The sequence below is a fragment of the Bactrocera latifrons genome, unplaced genomic scaffold (genome assembly GCF_001853355.1).
Source record: "Bactrocera latifrons isolate USDA-ARS-PBARC rearing strain unplaced genomic scaffold, ASM185335v1 scaffold_136, whole genome shotgun sequence".
NCBI classification, from domain to species: Eukaryota; Metazoa; Arthropoda; class Insecta; order Diptera; family Tephritidae; genus Bactrocera; species Bactrocera latifrons.
The window spans coordinates 537,999-554,092 of NW_017534808.1; the positions used below are offsets into that span (position 1 = coordinate 537,999).

Below are 16,094 nucleotides of genomic sequence, written 5' to 3' on the forward strand. Positions count from 1 at the left end.
TAATTTGCAATCTCCTGCTTTCTTTTCATCAATCTTCTACGATTCTGCGAATAGACATTTTTGAAGTATTAGACCCTAACAGCTCAACAAACACTATGCTGACAAATTTCACTCCTATAATCTATCTTAACCTATTCTGTAGCTTATCTTAGTCTATATCTATCCTACATTAGCTGTTTGGGTCATCGAAAAATCCTAAGACCTTTAAAAATGTAGTGATAAACGAGAAAAAAACGTTAAATTCGGCTGTATTGAAGTTAATATACCCTTTACAGGTGCATTTCTTTTAGTAACTATGTGTCCATTTGTATCGAAGCTATATTGATTAGTAATCCGATTTGAACAATTTTTTTGGAAATTATGCTTTAGGAGTAGTCAGAATTTTCAAGAAACTAATTTTCGTTAAGTGTAATATATTAAAAATATTCTCTGAAAATTTCACGTTGATCCGATAATTAGTTTCTGAGTTGATAACAAAAAGAACTTGGGGACTTCAAAGCGCTAGTGTGAAACTTTAAACGCGTTTTTCTCAAAACTATGCTTTTTGAACTGGTGGCAACTCGAAACCGCTCAGTAGATTTTAATGAAATTATACAGCTTTTAGAATACATAATAAACTCGGGCCTGATGGAAGGATTTTTTTTTTAAATTTAAATTTTTTAAGACCAATGTTGATTTTTTCGCGAAAATTTAGAAAAAAATTTCCTGAGGCCGCTATTTTGTTAATTTTGAAGAAACAAAAATCATTCGACCAGACACAGGATTATCTATTTATAAAACTAATTTTTTTTGTCCGATAACATTTAGATGAATCTCCAAGGACTTATGGTTGTCACCGCATGTACTTTTATTGGAACAGGGTCAACACAAACAACTATAACTTTGGAAATAATTTTTTTTTTGAAAATTTTTCGTGCCTCTGACTACCCCTAACCACTTAAGCAGTAATCTCTGTCAAATTTCATGAAGATACCACGTCAAATGCAAAAGTTTTCCATACAAGTCCTGGATTTCGATCATTCGGTATGTATGACAGCTATATGCTATATTGAGCCGATCTGAACAATTTCTTCCGACATTACATTATTTCTATGAACAATGAGGAAGGAATGAGGAACTCATGAGGAAGTTTCCCATACAAGCTTTTAACAAAATCATGTAGAATCAACGATTTAAGTGCGACAATTAATTAGAAACGAAAAAATTTTATACGCAAAAATAATGATATTACCAAAGTTTGTTACTTTTAGTTAGTATTTTTTTGCTTAAACCGTATATAATAATATGATTTCCGAATTTAAGTTATTAGACTCTGACAACATATCGCTGGTGTTGTTTGCCATGCCGTCCATATTTTATCAAATATAATATTATTATTTGGGATACTTTTGATACAAACAGCTTTTTAAGATCACGCCAGTGTTGTTCAAGTCTGGGGTAGACGATTTCCACTTCAAAACATTGATAGAATTTTCAGTAAATAACTTCTGTGTCAACTTAGACGTATGCTTTGAACGGTTATCTTCCTTATAACAGGCAAATTTTCCTCAGCCCATGATAACATGACATTTTTAAGGATGTCGACGTATTCTTTGTTTAAAATTTCTTCAATGGAGTGGACGAACACCATTCCAAATAAAACATTCCCCGCCATATTCAACTCCGCGTGAAACATGGCGATGGTCAAATTCTTCAGTTATTCGATGGCGAATATATTTTCGACCTAAGGATTCATTATTGTTTTATCGTTCCAAACGACATACCTGCGTTGATTTCTTTGTCTTAGATCAATAAGAGTTGACAAAAACTACGCGTCGTTCCTACGAATTTTAGTCTGAAAGGGGTTCCTGTGTGCTGCCCTGCCGTGAAGTCCGGATTCCAAACGCCGGGCAATTGCTCGCTTGGATATTTGGACATTGTCTTGAATTTCATGTACTATGTCAATGGAACTCTTTTTAGGGTCTCTTCGTGAGATAACATTAATTCTGCGGTCTATTTCTGTTGCAGTTTATCGGGGTTTTTCTTTCCATGCAGCGTTGGAAATAGTTTTAAAATTCTGCATATGTTTAAAAACATCGAAAGCAACTTTTGTTGAGCACTTGACCTTATTCGAAATTTCTTCCCTCATCTTTCCAGACTGACGATGGAAAAAAATGTAGGTGGAAGGTGTACTGCTGCAAAGCTTCCTCTTTAAAAACTTGAATAATATATTTTAAACCACAACTTTGAAGCACATCCTTACCAGAAATTATTAATACCATTAATCAAAATTAACACCTTGAGGAATTTTACCATCCGGTTCCCATGAAGCCATCTGATTCTGATGATTCGGATGTAAAATTGTATGACTTTGTCGTATTTATGGAGAGTGGAAATTATTATTTTCCGATTTCAGCCTTTTAAGGGATTACCGTGATTGAATTTTTCTTTTGTAAGTTCAATAGTCCAGGAGGTATGTAAACTAAACCTATTAAAGGGCGAGGTTAGTTCCCTTTTTTCAAAATTCTTAGCCAATACATCTTGCACGGACGGACGGATGGACAGACAGACAGTCACCTGGAGCTCCACTCGATTCGTCATCCTGATCATTTATATATCTTATATCCATGTTCCTATATCTTTATGGATTAGGTTTATATTATATATACAACCGTTAGGCAAACAAAATTTCTATCCCCTGTAGCATCTCGTATTACAACAATATACAATTTTTACCCGAAAAAAATTTTCACTTACATTCTTGTAAGAAATAATTAAGAGTTTCTTTTTGTGCGAATATACATACATACATAGATATGTACATAAATAAGAAACGAAATCTTACTTGAAAGTCGATGCTTTAACGTACGCCAATAGTGTCTAGATTTTGTTCCAAGGTTCCATCAGTGATGCTACATAGTTTCCAAATAGTTCGGATGTCACCCATATTTTGAGAAAATCTTTATATCACAAATTGCACACTTTCCGAAGATCCCATGCTAATGTTATTTTAATTTACAGATTTATATTTAATATTTTCCTTTATTTTGAATAAAAACTGCAAACTTATGAAAAAAAGTTTACCCAAAATATCCACTTAAAAGTACAAGCGTGGAAATGTGTAGGCAACGAAATCAGCAATCAAGAGTTTTGGTACATATTACCTACACATATATGTAAGTATGTAGGTATGTACCGAAATTACAGGTGTTTTAACTGCGATATAACATGAACAATTACATATGTACATCCATGTACTATAAGCTCAGCGACCAATTGTATGTACATACAAATAAAATGAACCAAATTGTCAACGACAGTGATTTTATCAATAAAGTTCAGCACGTGTACATAATATCTGAAAGCTCTTTTCTAGAGACTCATGTTCCGTTATATGCTTCCAAACACAACACTGTTGTTATGAGAATATTCTTACAAAACAACTTGACAACAAGCTACAAAAAATGGAAATATGTCGAGCAAATAGGGAAATATAAATATTTATTTGTAAAATCGACAGACAACTGGCTCCAGCTTTATCGCCAGTAGATGTTGAGCAATTTTGTAATAACTCTGGAGCCAAGTGTGAGAAACTTGTTGTGAAGTACATACAATGTATTTGAGGTGATGCCTGACAGAATATGAACAAAACATAAGGGTGTAGCTTAAACAATACAGGATAAAAACCTAAACTCACAAGTAATTCTTCTCTTTTTATATATATAGTCGGATGGTTTTCGAAAAAGTATAATATAATAATTATATTATCTTAATTTCAGAAATTATTATTTATTATCTTCTAGAAATGAAAATTCCTTGAATTTGAATAACAAGTTAGAAACTAATTAATTCTTAAAGTCTCATAAAAACAACTAGTTTTAGATTTTAAGCGATATGCTATGAACGTCCCCCACCATTATTATAAATGTATGTACATATGTTTTAATCATGACTGGAAAATTTATTGATTAGAAAGTGAAAATCAAAACTGAGTTTGTTTCATATTACAAGAACCACCCTCATGTATGCACAAAGATAAATATTCAGAATGTCGAATTTGATACAGTAAGGAGCGAAGGTGAAAGTTCAATGAACAGTGGGAGGGCAATCGAAACTAGGTCACATCGATTGATGGGTAACAAATAATTATGGAATACAAATTTATGCGAAAAACATGACTTCGAATGCATAAAATTTTAAGCAAGTTCTTTTTTTTTAATGTTGCTGACTTATGAAAAAGAAAATTTAATAGTTACTGAAATATTGAATGATTGAATGCGGAATGATAAAAGCAAGCAGTGAATTGGCTGACATATGTACATAATATATATGTACATACTATGAATGTAATTGCTAACACAGGAAACAGAGTTCAGGCTGGATTATATTACCGTACAATGGACTGGATTGGTTAGATCATAGCAGAAAGGAGGTTGCTGGGTCGATGAGAGTAGCCAATTTTTCCAAGCAGAAAATATTAGAAGTTTGTGAGGAAAATAATTTTGTTCGGCCATAGTTATTAATTCTACTAATTTATAAATGGGTCTCAAAACGGTCCTTTTTAGAGATTGTTTAGCAATGACTCTGCTCTCTAGGCTGATTATTTTAATGTTGCTTGTTGTAATAGATGTTACAGTCGTTCGAGTAACGTCGATGGGGATCAAAGCCAGATTAATGATGTCATGTGAACTATGTACATACATATGTACATATGCATGTAATTATATTGGAAGGTATGGACAACGGGCAAAAGACTAACCAAAAGGTTTCTCACAGATGATAAATCACTTACATATGTATGTATGTACATAAGTACATGTATGTACATAAGTATATAAATCTTCCACGTCTGTTTTACTTTGACTTGACCAATTTGGTGGTTCGAATTGAACAATGGCAAGTGTTAAGGGGGGAGTCTGCTTTAGAGGCTTCAAAAAATCGATTTTTTTGAGGATTTGTTTGGGAGGGAAAGATAATTTTTGAATACGAAATCTTTGATATTTTGCCTTTGGGAAGCAATTGCCCGATACATCTCCCATGTGCATTTTTCGGACGGCGGGCAGGAGGCAGATCGCAATTTCTATCGGCAACAAAAAAATCAAAAATCACATTCACATTTTGTAATTAATAATAATTCTAGTTAAAATTCCAAAAAAAGTGTAAAATAAAAAAATTAAAAATTGAAAAAAGTTTTTTGGTTTTTGTCCATAAGAAATTTTACTTAATGTTGTTTAAAAATATGTTCAAACTTGATTTTCTTAGTTTATTTAATATAATTTAAATAGAAGATACTTCAATGTCAAAGATAATAAACTTTGCCCCATATTCCATACGACGTTTAGTCGCCAATTAAGGACAATCGTAAAAATGAAAAACCTAGAAATCGCGCGTCAAGTTTGTTCGCTTTTCGCCCAAGCGCACATACATATATAGCTTCGATAATATTTCGAATTCCCATCTATAATTTTGGGGACATTCTCTCAGATAATTTTTAAAGAGATAAAAAAAAAAAAAAAAAAAAAAAAAAAAAAAAAAAAAAAAAAAAAAAAAAAAAAAAAAAAAAAAAAACGATTGTTTGAAGCTTCCAAAACGGCTACCCCATTAATAAAGATTTCGTATACGAATTTATTGATCTTAGTTAGCAATTTGGCAAACAAAACGTGATAAATATGAAAAAAAAACTGAGAAAAATAAAAGTTGGAATAACTTATTAACGAAATACATTAGAAATAAAATCCAATGTGGGACACGTTTACGGTGTGAAGAAGAACGCGAAGCGAACGGATTTTTTTTCCTTTATTTGTTTCAGTATTTTACATAAAACCTTTATAACGAAGAAAGCAATGAGTACACTCATGTAGCTGATACATTTATGGCACGAGGATAGACAAAAAATTCCAGTTGCGATTTAAGATGAGTCAAGTTAGCACAGTTCGCCAAACACCAGATACCCTTAGAGACCTACTTCGTTTTACTATTTATTTTCATAGGGTGAGAAGTAAAGTACATATAGCTGCGAGCAGTGAAATTGTAGTGGGTGTTAGAGTTTTACATACCTGTGAGTTATGCAAAATTCTAAACAATTTTAACATCAATTGAAATGSAAAAGTTTATCATATTTCCCTGGCTACGTTTATTAATAAAAATATTTTAATTTGAATGGGTGTAAGATATATTTATTCATAAAGTTGTGTTTATATGTATATGAAATTTGATGGGAGCAGTAAAATAGTAGTAAAGTAATACATTCTTTTTTTAAACTGAAGGATTTTTGGAAGTTGCGTCTATACGAGATATTAGTACTTGGTAGCATGACCACGATTTTTAATAACAGCAATACAACGCCTCTTTATAGAATCTACGAGACTCTGGCATCTTTTTAGTGGTATGTTCTGCCATGCTTGCTGCACTACGGTCCACAACTCATTGTTGTTTTTGGGTTTGTCATTCCATACGGCTTTGTTAACGTCTGCCCAAAGGTTTTCAATAGGATAGAGGCCAGACAATTGAGCTGACCTATCCATCACATAAATTCCATTGACCCGAAACCACTCCTTTGCCACCCTACGGGTATGCTTCGGGTCATTATTCTGCTGAARTATCCTTTTCAGCGGGATGTCCTCTTCAACAAATGGTATCATAATATACTGCATTATATCCACGAATTTGTGTCGGTCCGTTATGCTAGTAATCTTGTGAATTGGGACTGCACAAAAAAATTGGGCCTGTAAGAAAAACACACCAAACCATGAAATTCAAACCGCCAAGCTTCATAGTTTTTGTGCTGAATCTGGGGTCGTTAGATACTGACGGGACCCTTTACCGCCGTATAGAAAACCTTTCGACACGTCTGTCCACAAGATGTTGCGCCATTTCTCAATCGGCAAATTCTCAATCGGTCCCTTGGCAAATTTAAGACAACTTGCTGTATGATTTTTTTTAATAACGCTACTTATCGATGACTGCGGACATATAAATTATGTTCATGTAGAAGTATTCTCACTGTATGAACACCGTAGGCCAAGTTCAATTCATTCCGAATCTCCATAGCTGACATTCTAGGTCGAGTCTTGGTACATCTTACATCTATTGGTGTAAAATTCTCGGAAAGAATCTATATTGCGCCCCTTTTTTCGTATTTTTTTTTATAATTAATTGCATTGTGAGTCGTTGTGGCTTAACACCCTACAATTCTTTCCACTCCCTTGTAGGATATACCTTTGTTTATGACAGATTGAATACATTCTCGTTTTTCGTCACTGTAGTGCTTCCCGCGGCCCAAAAAATAGTGCAAAGTCATATTTTTTTTGCTTTTTGCATTGAATAATTAATAAAAGGTCCTGAAACTTACTTTTAGTTTGATATAATTAAATTTTTTTATTAAAAATTATCTGTTTGCAATCATCTCATCATTCACTACTATTCTATTGCTCGTTCATAAAAACAGATATCCCAATAAAATTGGCTTTAAAAAAGTAACGGTAAGTAATTCACGCTTATTGTTGTATATAACAGGACCGTTATACTTCAGAGAATATAACTAAAATAATGATCGACGGCAATATCATAAAATAAACAAAATTTAAAGCAAAGCTCACTTGGCCAATAGTCACTACTATTTCAATGCTCGCAACTGTACATATCTGTGTACAAGTATATATGTATGTACATATTTATTTTTAGTCTAACCTTATAGCAGGTGCTGAATGTTAAGAAAGTGATTTACTAACTGTTGGTGCAGCTTAATAAATGTAATGGCTTCAGTGAGTCTTATTATGAAGAAAGCCCTGCTTGTTTCGTAGATAAATACGATTATAATACAAAACGCATAATAGGAAATGTACACGTAATACATGACAAATTAAATGTTCCCCCGCTTGACCACTTGCCTACCCAAAATTTGTGGTTACTTTTCCGTCAGTCCATTAAGTGACGTCATTCAAGTGCGTGCGTACTTGACGTAAATATAAATTTATTGCGTATAATACATATATGTACATACATAGTATATGTATATGTTTGTACATACATTATATACACAAAGGCTTTGGGACCTTCGTAAGCAAATAAGCATACAAAAAAAAATTTTCTTTGCTCAGGTTAAGTAATAAATAGTGCATATTATGTTTACTCCGTGCTAATTACCCCTTTATAATGAAATAAACTTACCGCACCTCCGCAAACAATACACACACCCCGTTGGTATTTCTGGTACGTAGATAATTTAGCTGATTGATGAAATGGTTTTTTTGTTATTTATTACGATCGAATAATACAAATACGATTATTTCGAAGCACTTTACCTAAAGACCATATATTTTTTCTAAAAACATGAATAATTCCATTTAATTACATTTTATTGGCACTAATTTTATTACACTTTTCATTTCTTTCCATTTCATATTTTGCTTAACACTTGCATACGTAAACTAATTCACTTTACAGAGCACAATTTAATTTTTTCAAATTCACTTATTAATAACACCGATCACCGATTAAACGCAGTTTTAAATAATAAACACAAATTCTTGCACAAATCTTCTTTACTTTAACAATTGCCTGCGTACGCGAACAAAGATCCGAACACGTGTTTTAGCTGTTTACCGCACACGAAAATTTGTCATTGTTGACGGCGCTGCTTCGGCTTTGGTCATGCCCGTTCTTGCATAGCGAATCGTATTTTGTTTGTGCACTTTATTGGTATGCAAAGAAATCTGAATGCATTGTTTGTTTGCTCATGTATGTAGTTTTTGTTTTGCTGTCGAATGGTAATTTGTTTTCGCTTATACTCCGTATGAATAGATCCCAGCTGAAAAATGAGGTTGATATATTTTTGAAGGTTTATAATTGTAATTATTTGAATGAATTATAGAGTCACTGAGTTCTGAAAAAGTAGGAGCGAAAGAATAAAGTGTTTGAGTGGCTTAAAATAAAAAGTAATAAACAAAATATAATAATAAAGTAAAATTAAAAATAATATTAAAATTTTTTTTTCATAGTTTTCACTCTAAATTAACCATTTAAATGATTGAAAAAAAAAACCGACTGGAAACCACGTCTGTTTGCAATAATTTCTGTTTCTCATTACCTGATTGACCTAGATACATAAAAATCCTAATTATGTATACCCTAAATTCGTATTTAGACGAGTTAGGAGGACAATGCAGGGATGTATTCATTTGGTATGAACAAGGTATCTATGCGAAATTTGGCATAATCTTTATTTGATAAGGTATCTATGCGAAATTTGGCATAATCTTTAGTCATTTAGCATTGAGGCTGTTTCTTGCTAATTTTGGATTGCTAAAACAGAAAATGAAAAGTTTTCTAACACGTGGGATTTTTGTGTTGTAGTCAAGGGGTGTAGGAGTCAATCCACCACTTTTTACTAAAACGCCAAAAATTGATGTACATACTTACGTGATGAAACATTTTTGAGTGCAAATTCGTAATCAAGATAAATTCAACACCCCACACATGTAAATCTTAGTATATCTGTCGCAAATTTTTCCTTCAGGTTTCTTGAAAAGTGTTATTATTAATGCTTTGTTACAATCTTACAAAAAAATGTTCAGACCAGACCACTTTAATATATAGTTGTCATATAAACTGACCGATAAATGTCAAGATTAAAATCTGGTTCTAAAGAAAGAGAAAAGACTCAGAGTCGGTGATTCTTAGATATACTTATGTATGTACATACACACATATGTAAGTATGTATTTGTCAGGTGAAGATAAAATGAAAATGATTTTTGGAAATAGTTTCGATATTTCAAGACCTTCTGATATGTAAATTAGTAAGGGTGTATATGCTTTGTTCTCATCATAATGGTTCCATTGTCAACCTTCCTTAACGCTCGTACCAATAAACTTATTTTTGTAACTCCGACACAAAGAGCAAGCACGAGACAACACCGAATTGGTTATTTGCATGAGCATTTTAAATAAAAAGGGTGCGATCGAAGAGAAAAATTTTACATAAAGGGAAAATAATACGAGAAGCAACACTAAACTGTCATTATGCTGGTGATAGGTGAAGAAATGCATGTCCTATATTAACTAGTTTTCGCATCTTCGATCAGGTCGAAATAAATAAAAAAAAAACCGGTTTCTGACTTCTAAATACAAGGATCTGTATATGACTTACGGACATAGATCTGAGAGCACACTCCAATAATTTATTAAAAATATTTAAACCGATCGATGGATCGTGTATGCGAAATTCTACAAAGGAAAGTCATGTCATGAAAATTTTTAACTAAATAAAAATAACCTTGGTAAAGTTAATGAAATGAGTGACCTTTATTTTCTCAATAAGGTTATGCAACTAGTTACTACTGGGAATCTACTTTAAAATCGAAATCCTTTAAATAGAAAATATTTGGACGAAACAAATTCCCTTTCAGATGATTTACTGTTTCGGATATCGAGTATTTGAGGAAGTACAAATTGCATCAGATTAACAATGGCATCTAATCAAGCTTGACCTTAACTGGTCCATAGAAACTGCGTGAGTAAGGCGAATCGGTAAAGTATGTCTGGCGATTCTTATTATGGGAAAATTTTTACAGCATATCTTCTTGAAATTGTATGTTTCGAATAAAAATATAATTTTTAGAAGTGTTCAGGGGAGTCTATGTACTTTATCGCGAACTGCGTAGTGGCACAATGCTTTCGGAGAAGGCCATCCATCCAACTCTGTTAATAACGACAATAATCAGCAGTCAAATATGAGAGATCTTCTGCATCTTTCCTTATAGATCCACTCAACATTTTTTGGTTACAGCTTTAGGTATGATGCGTGTCAATGCGCTTCGCTCAACTTATGGTCAACATAATCGGTGTATTGAACATACTATTCGCAACACCATCACCCACCTTGAGACTTAGGATTCATTATTGCATTATTGGACCGAATAGACAAGCCATATGTAAACCCGCTAAATTGCCGCATTTGGAACGAAGAGCAAGCTGAAGAGATTCAGGAGCTGCCCTTTCGGTGAGCAGATAATTTCATGATTTAGGCTGGTCGATTAGCCAACAAAATCGTGTAAAATTAAACATTTTGTTGTGTGGTAATCCCGCCTTGATTCAGGTCTTGGGTCACGCGTCTCATTCGCCAGTTACCTGTCGAAATGCTCGAACGAGTCATCGAAAATTGGACTCAATAGATGGACCATCTTAAAAGTAGCCGCTGTCAATATTTGAAAGAATGTTATTTCAAATGTTAACAAATATTCCCCATTTGAAGTTTTTGAGATTTTCTTTAAAAAAGTAGGGAACTTCGAAATGGATCGCTCTTGATTAGCTCAAAACCAGCACATTTTAAGACGATAATAATGATTCGCCTATAAATATCCATGTCAGTGTCCGGATCAGGAACTGACATATGTATAGAATAAATAACTGTAACAATATAATATTTAATAATACAACAAAATAATATTATTGAACTATAAGGGCACTGTTGATTACGTCATATGTAACTCAAATATCTCAGCAATTTTTCTCGCATGTGAACTCTAAATTTGTACACTTAAACACGCAACAAAATCTCTTTGAGGAAATATAGCGATTACGATAAATTTCTATTGATAAAAACATACAACAACAAGCGACGGCTGCTTAAAAGCTACTACAATAATAAAAGTTAAGTAAATGAGTAAAATAACAATAAAAAATTATATTAAATAGCTAAACATTGCCGAACTCGATAGCTGTGGGGCAACAAGAAATATCCTATAGCATAATGTAAACGGATATGTGTATATGTACTTATAGAATATATACATATGTGCATGCATGTGAGCTTTGGTGTATATTTTTATAAACACTCATAAATAAATATAACTCGCAAGTATTTTTCGTTGTGTTGTCTCGCCCCCGCAGCATTGATAAGCAGCAAGTAACGCAGCGCTTCGCACGTGTGCGAGTGTGCCTTGAAATAGGAGCTGACTTGGCCAGACCAACAACCGCAAACACAAAAGTTGCGCCCCACCCACCCAAGTTAACGGAGTAAGCACACGAACTGCGAAATAGTCATGGTGGCGGCAGCAGAGCTGAGCAGCCGCATGTGAGCCGCCAAAGTCTGTTTGCTTCGACGTTTTCTGTTTGCGTTTGCATTTTGTGCGATTTCGCACGCAAATCATATACACTTGACTGTTGCGAATGGCAAAAGGTTTGTTGGGCTGGCTGACTGCTTGACTGGCGGCAAGCAGCTCATGGCAGGCAGCAGCCAGACAAACATACCCACTGTGACTGTGGTCGACTGCCGCCGTGTTTGTTGGCCACTCACAATCAGGTTGTTTAGTTAAGTTTCGAGTTGTTGTTTTGTATGATTTCGTTGTTGTTCTTGTTATTGTTGTTTTTGTTATTAGTACCTTGGCAGCTCCTTTGGTGGCTGCGTGCTTTGGGTAGTGTTTTCTGTTTATTTTTGCTGTTTTATTTGGTTAGCGTGTTGTGTGCTGGCGCTTGGCATGTCTTCCTCGTTAGCAGCGATTTGCAACAACACTGCTTCAATATTTGTATGTATACATGTCTTTATTTGTGTAGGTGTAGTGTTAAATGGCATTTAACACGCACACATGCCTGCTGGCGCCAAGTTAACACAAACACAAGCAATCCTTCACTCAAACAATCGACTTTTTCGCTCAATTTGTCTTCGCTGTTATTTAACAGCGCGCTTACAGTAGTTTTGGAGTTAAATTTGTGGCTCTCGCTCTTAACAGTAGTAATTACGCGCTCGCATTTTACTAAGCGGCACTCTTAAAATAAGTATTACTCTCCAGCACTCGAGGAATTTTGTGTTAGAAAAGCTCATTTTGGCTAAAAAGGAAACAACAAAGGAGGAGAGCTTTCAGTTTTGAATGTACAAGGATTTCTTTCGGAGAAAGAGTTGATATCACTGGCCTTGTTGCTGGATTTTAAGTAGCTATGGGGTTGACATATGCGCTACATACTGCTTCTACAAATAACGGTTAACGATTTTGTCATTGGTAACAGACATACATATAACTATCATTATTTGAATATTCATTCATTCCTTGCAAATTGCACCAACCATATTAGCTGTGTATGTGAATTTTTTTTATCAATGGCGGAATTAATATGCGCGAAATGTGGTCGTGTTGAAATTATTGTGAGGGGAGTAGTTATTTATAAGCAGAGGGGAGTAACTGCAATTCAACTTATTTTTCACATGTGTTCGGGTGTCACCGAACATTTTATACTCTCGCATGATAAAGTGATAATCGAGATTTCAGGCGTGGTTGTGAACCGATTTCATCCATATTTGGTATATGTCATCAGGGTATTAAGAAAATATTATATACCGAATTTCATTGAAATCGGTGGATTCTTCCTGAGATATGGTTTTTGGTCCATAAGTGGGCGACGCCACGCTCATTTTCAATTTTTAAAAAAAGCCTGGATGCAGCTTCCTCCTGACATTTCTTCCATAAAATTTAGTGCTTCTGACGTTTTATGTTAGTCGGTTAACGCACTTTTAGTGATTTTCAACATAACCTTTGTATGGGAGGTGGGCGTGGTTATTATCCGATTTCTTCCATTTTTGAACTGTATATGGAAATGCCTAAAAGAAACGACTCTGTACAGTTTGGTTGACATAGCTATAGTAGTTTTCGAGATGTGTGCAAAAAAGTTAGCAGGGGGCGGGGCCACGCCCACTTTCCAAAAAAATTACGTCCAAATATGCACCTCCTCAATGCTCTGCAATCACTTGATTTTAATCGATTGGTTTTGTTTTTCGGCGGTTCCGACAAGAGTGAGCAGCTTCTTGGGAAGAAAAGGAAGTATGCAAAGTCTCACATTGATATGTCAAAACTTCATTTATATGCAGACACACAGACGGACGTGGTTAGTCGACTAAGCTCCTCACGCTGGTCATTTATGTTAATAAATTTAATTAAAATTAAATTTTTCTTTGTGGGTATAACACACTTCCTGGCTAACTTAATATACCCTATTTAGGTTATAAAATATCGTAATTGAAAATTTTAGTTTTCAAACCTAGTGCTAGAAAATAAGCTTACTTTCCTGAATGGTTTTGTTGGAATTCTTCAAATACTAAATATTATATTTGCATTTTGAATATTCTTCAATGACACGGACTTCGTTATAATACTAGTTTTCGATCTGTCAAGCGTAGAAGACCAGTGAATCGAAGAAGCTATGTCAACTGACTAGCAGCGCTAACAGTAACAGCTCAGGCTCTTTCACAAAGTTAAGCATACTGGGAACTTGGATGAGTATAAATTTATCCAATCCGCATATAATAAAAGATATACAAATTTTAGGAAATTCTGCGAAAATATTTCCTTAACACTGGAGGCAGCAAGGCTGCACAAGGCTCTGGACAAAATAGCTAATACTGATAAGACTGACCTAGTATTAGCTATTAAAAAGTTCAGAAGAAAGAGTTACAGCACCTCTGCATTAATGAAAAATATTATGTGGGAGGTCTCTCAAATTCTGTGGTGATGTTGAAAACAATGCCTGGGGCTCGCATATAAGACCCTAAAGGGGAAACAACATACTCGAGATCAAATGCCAACTTCCTCATCAATTCTTGACGTAATTGTTTCGGTACTCTCCCTAACCAGACCATAACTTCCTCGAGAGATCGCGGTGTTGCACCAAAGGAAGTTCTTACCAGAAGTAACCAACGAAGAGGTTATAGAGGAATGCGAATGGCTCGCCCCATCTAAAGCCTCAGGACCAGTTGGCATGGAAACATAGACCCTTTTAGAGCACTGTTCAATTTATGCATACAGGAAAGCTGTTCTCCAACAATCTGGAAAAGGCGATATCTAATATTACTGTCAAAATCAAACAAACCTCTGACAGACCCGTCCCACTACCGACCACTATGCATGTTGGACTCTGCGGGAAAAATTCATTAACAATCATTTATCTACGACTAAGTAAGACTATTGGATGGGGTTAGTTATCTTCAAACCAATTTGGACTTAGGAGGGCAAAATCCACAATCGCAGAGGTAACCCTAGTGAAGATACTGGCGGAAATGCGATTAGTGGGAAAAGATGGAAAGGTGGTACAATAAAATACTGTATGGTTGCAACCCTCGATGTCCAAAATGCCTTCAACACGGCATCTTGACTTAGTATACTGAGTGCGCGAAAAAAGCTTCTCTGCACAGGCATATCTTTACAACCTGATAGTTAGTTACTTCAACGATAGGATTCGAAGCTATAACACAAACAAGGGGTCCAAAAAATACAAAATCACCGTAGGAGTTCCACAGGGTTCTGTACTCGGCTCTCTAGTATATATCATTGGGTTTGCAGACGACATTGTGGTGGTAATAACTAAACACAAAGAGGATATCGTCTCGATAACCAACACAATAATTTCACAAATTAGCGACTGACCCTAGTAAAGCAAAACAGAGGCCTTACTTATTACGGACAGAAAGGTTCGAGAAGTTGCTACATTCTGCACGAAAGGTTTAAGCATAACCACTCAGCCAGCTATCAAATATTTGGGAATCATTCTTGACGCAAGACTGTAATTTAAAGAACACGTGGAATATACAAGTGAAAAAGCTACGAAAGTATGCAGCGCGCTAACCCGGCTAAAATAGGAGGCGACTGCTACCCAGATTATTAAAGTCAGTTGTACTATTCGGGGCCCAAATATGGGAGAAAGCCCTCGAAATCAAATCATATCGTCATGGCCTATTTTCCACGTACACCATATGCGAAGCCCTAGTAATCGCGGACTTACACTCGCTAAACTTCTTAGTCAAAGAGCTCACATACCATTTAATTGAGAGAGTAACACCCAGAAGGAAACACCCAAAAAGAGAAATCCACGGCAGATACAGGGAAGCGGTGGCACAAAAGATGGGAAGACAGCCGAAATGGTCGCTGGACATTCCGTCGAATTCCCAATGTTGAACTATAGCTAAATAGATCGCACGGTGAAGTAGATTTTTACCTCACCCAAATTTTCATTGCATACGGCTATTTCAAATCATATTTGAAGCGATTTAAACACGAAGACAACGACATTTGCGATTATTGCGGAGGCGCGATCATCGAGAATGTGGAGCACACAATGTTCCATTGCGCG

The 16,094-nt window shown here is 35.0% G+C and overlaps 1 long non-coding RNA gene across 1 annotated transcript in view; it reads right to left on the reverse strand.

Annotated features, from left to right (window-relative positions):
* LOC108965181 overlaps nucleotides 1-8,819 on the reverse strand; it is a 118,275-nt gene extending 109,456 nt beyond the window's left edge. The window contains exon 1 of the long non-coding RNA XR_001993096.1: nucleotides 8,149-8,819. This is a non-coding gene — a long non-coding RNA (uncharacterized LOC108965181). The remainder of the gene's footprint in view (nucleotides 1-8,148) is intronic.
* Between the last annotated feature and the right edge of the window lie 7,275 nt (nucleotides 8,820-16,094).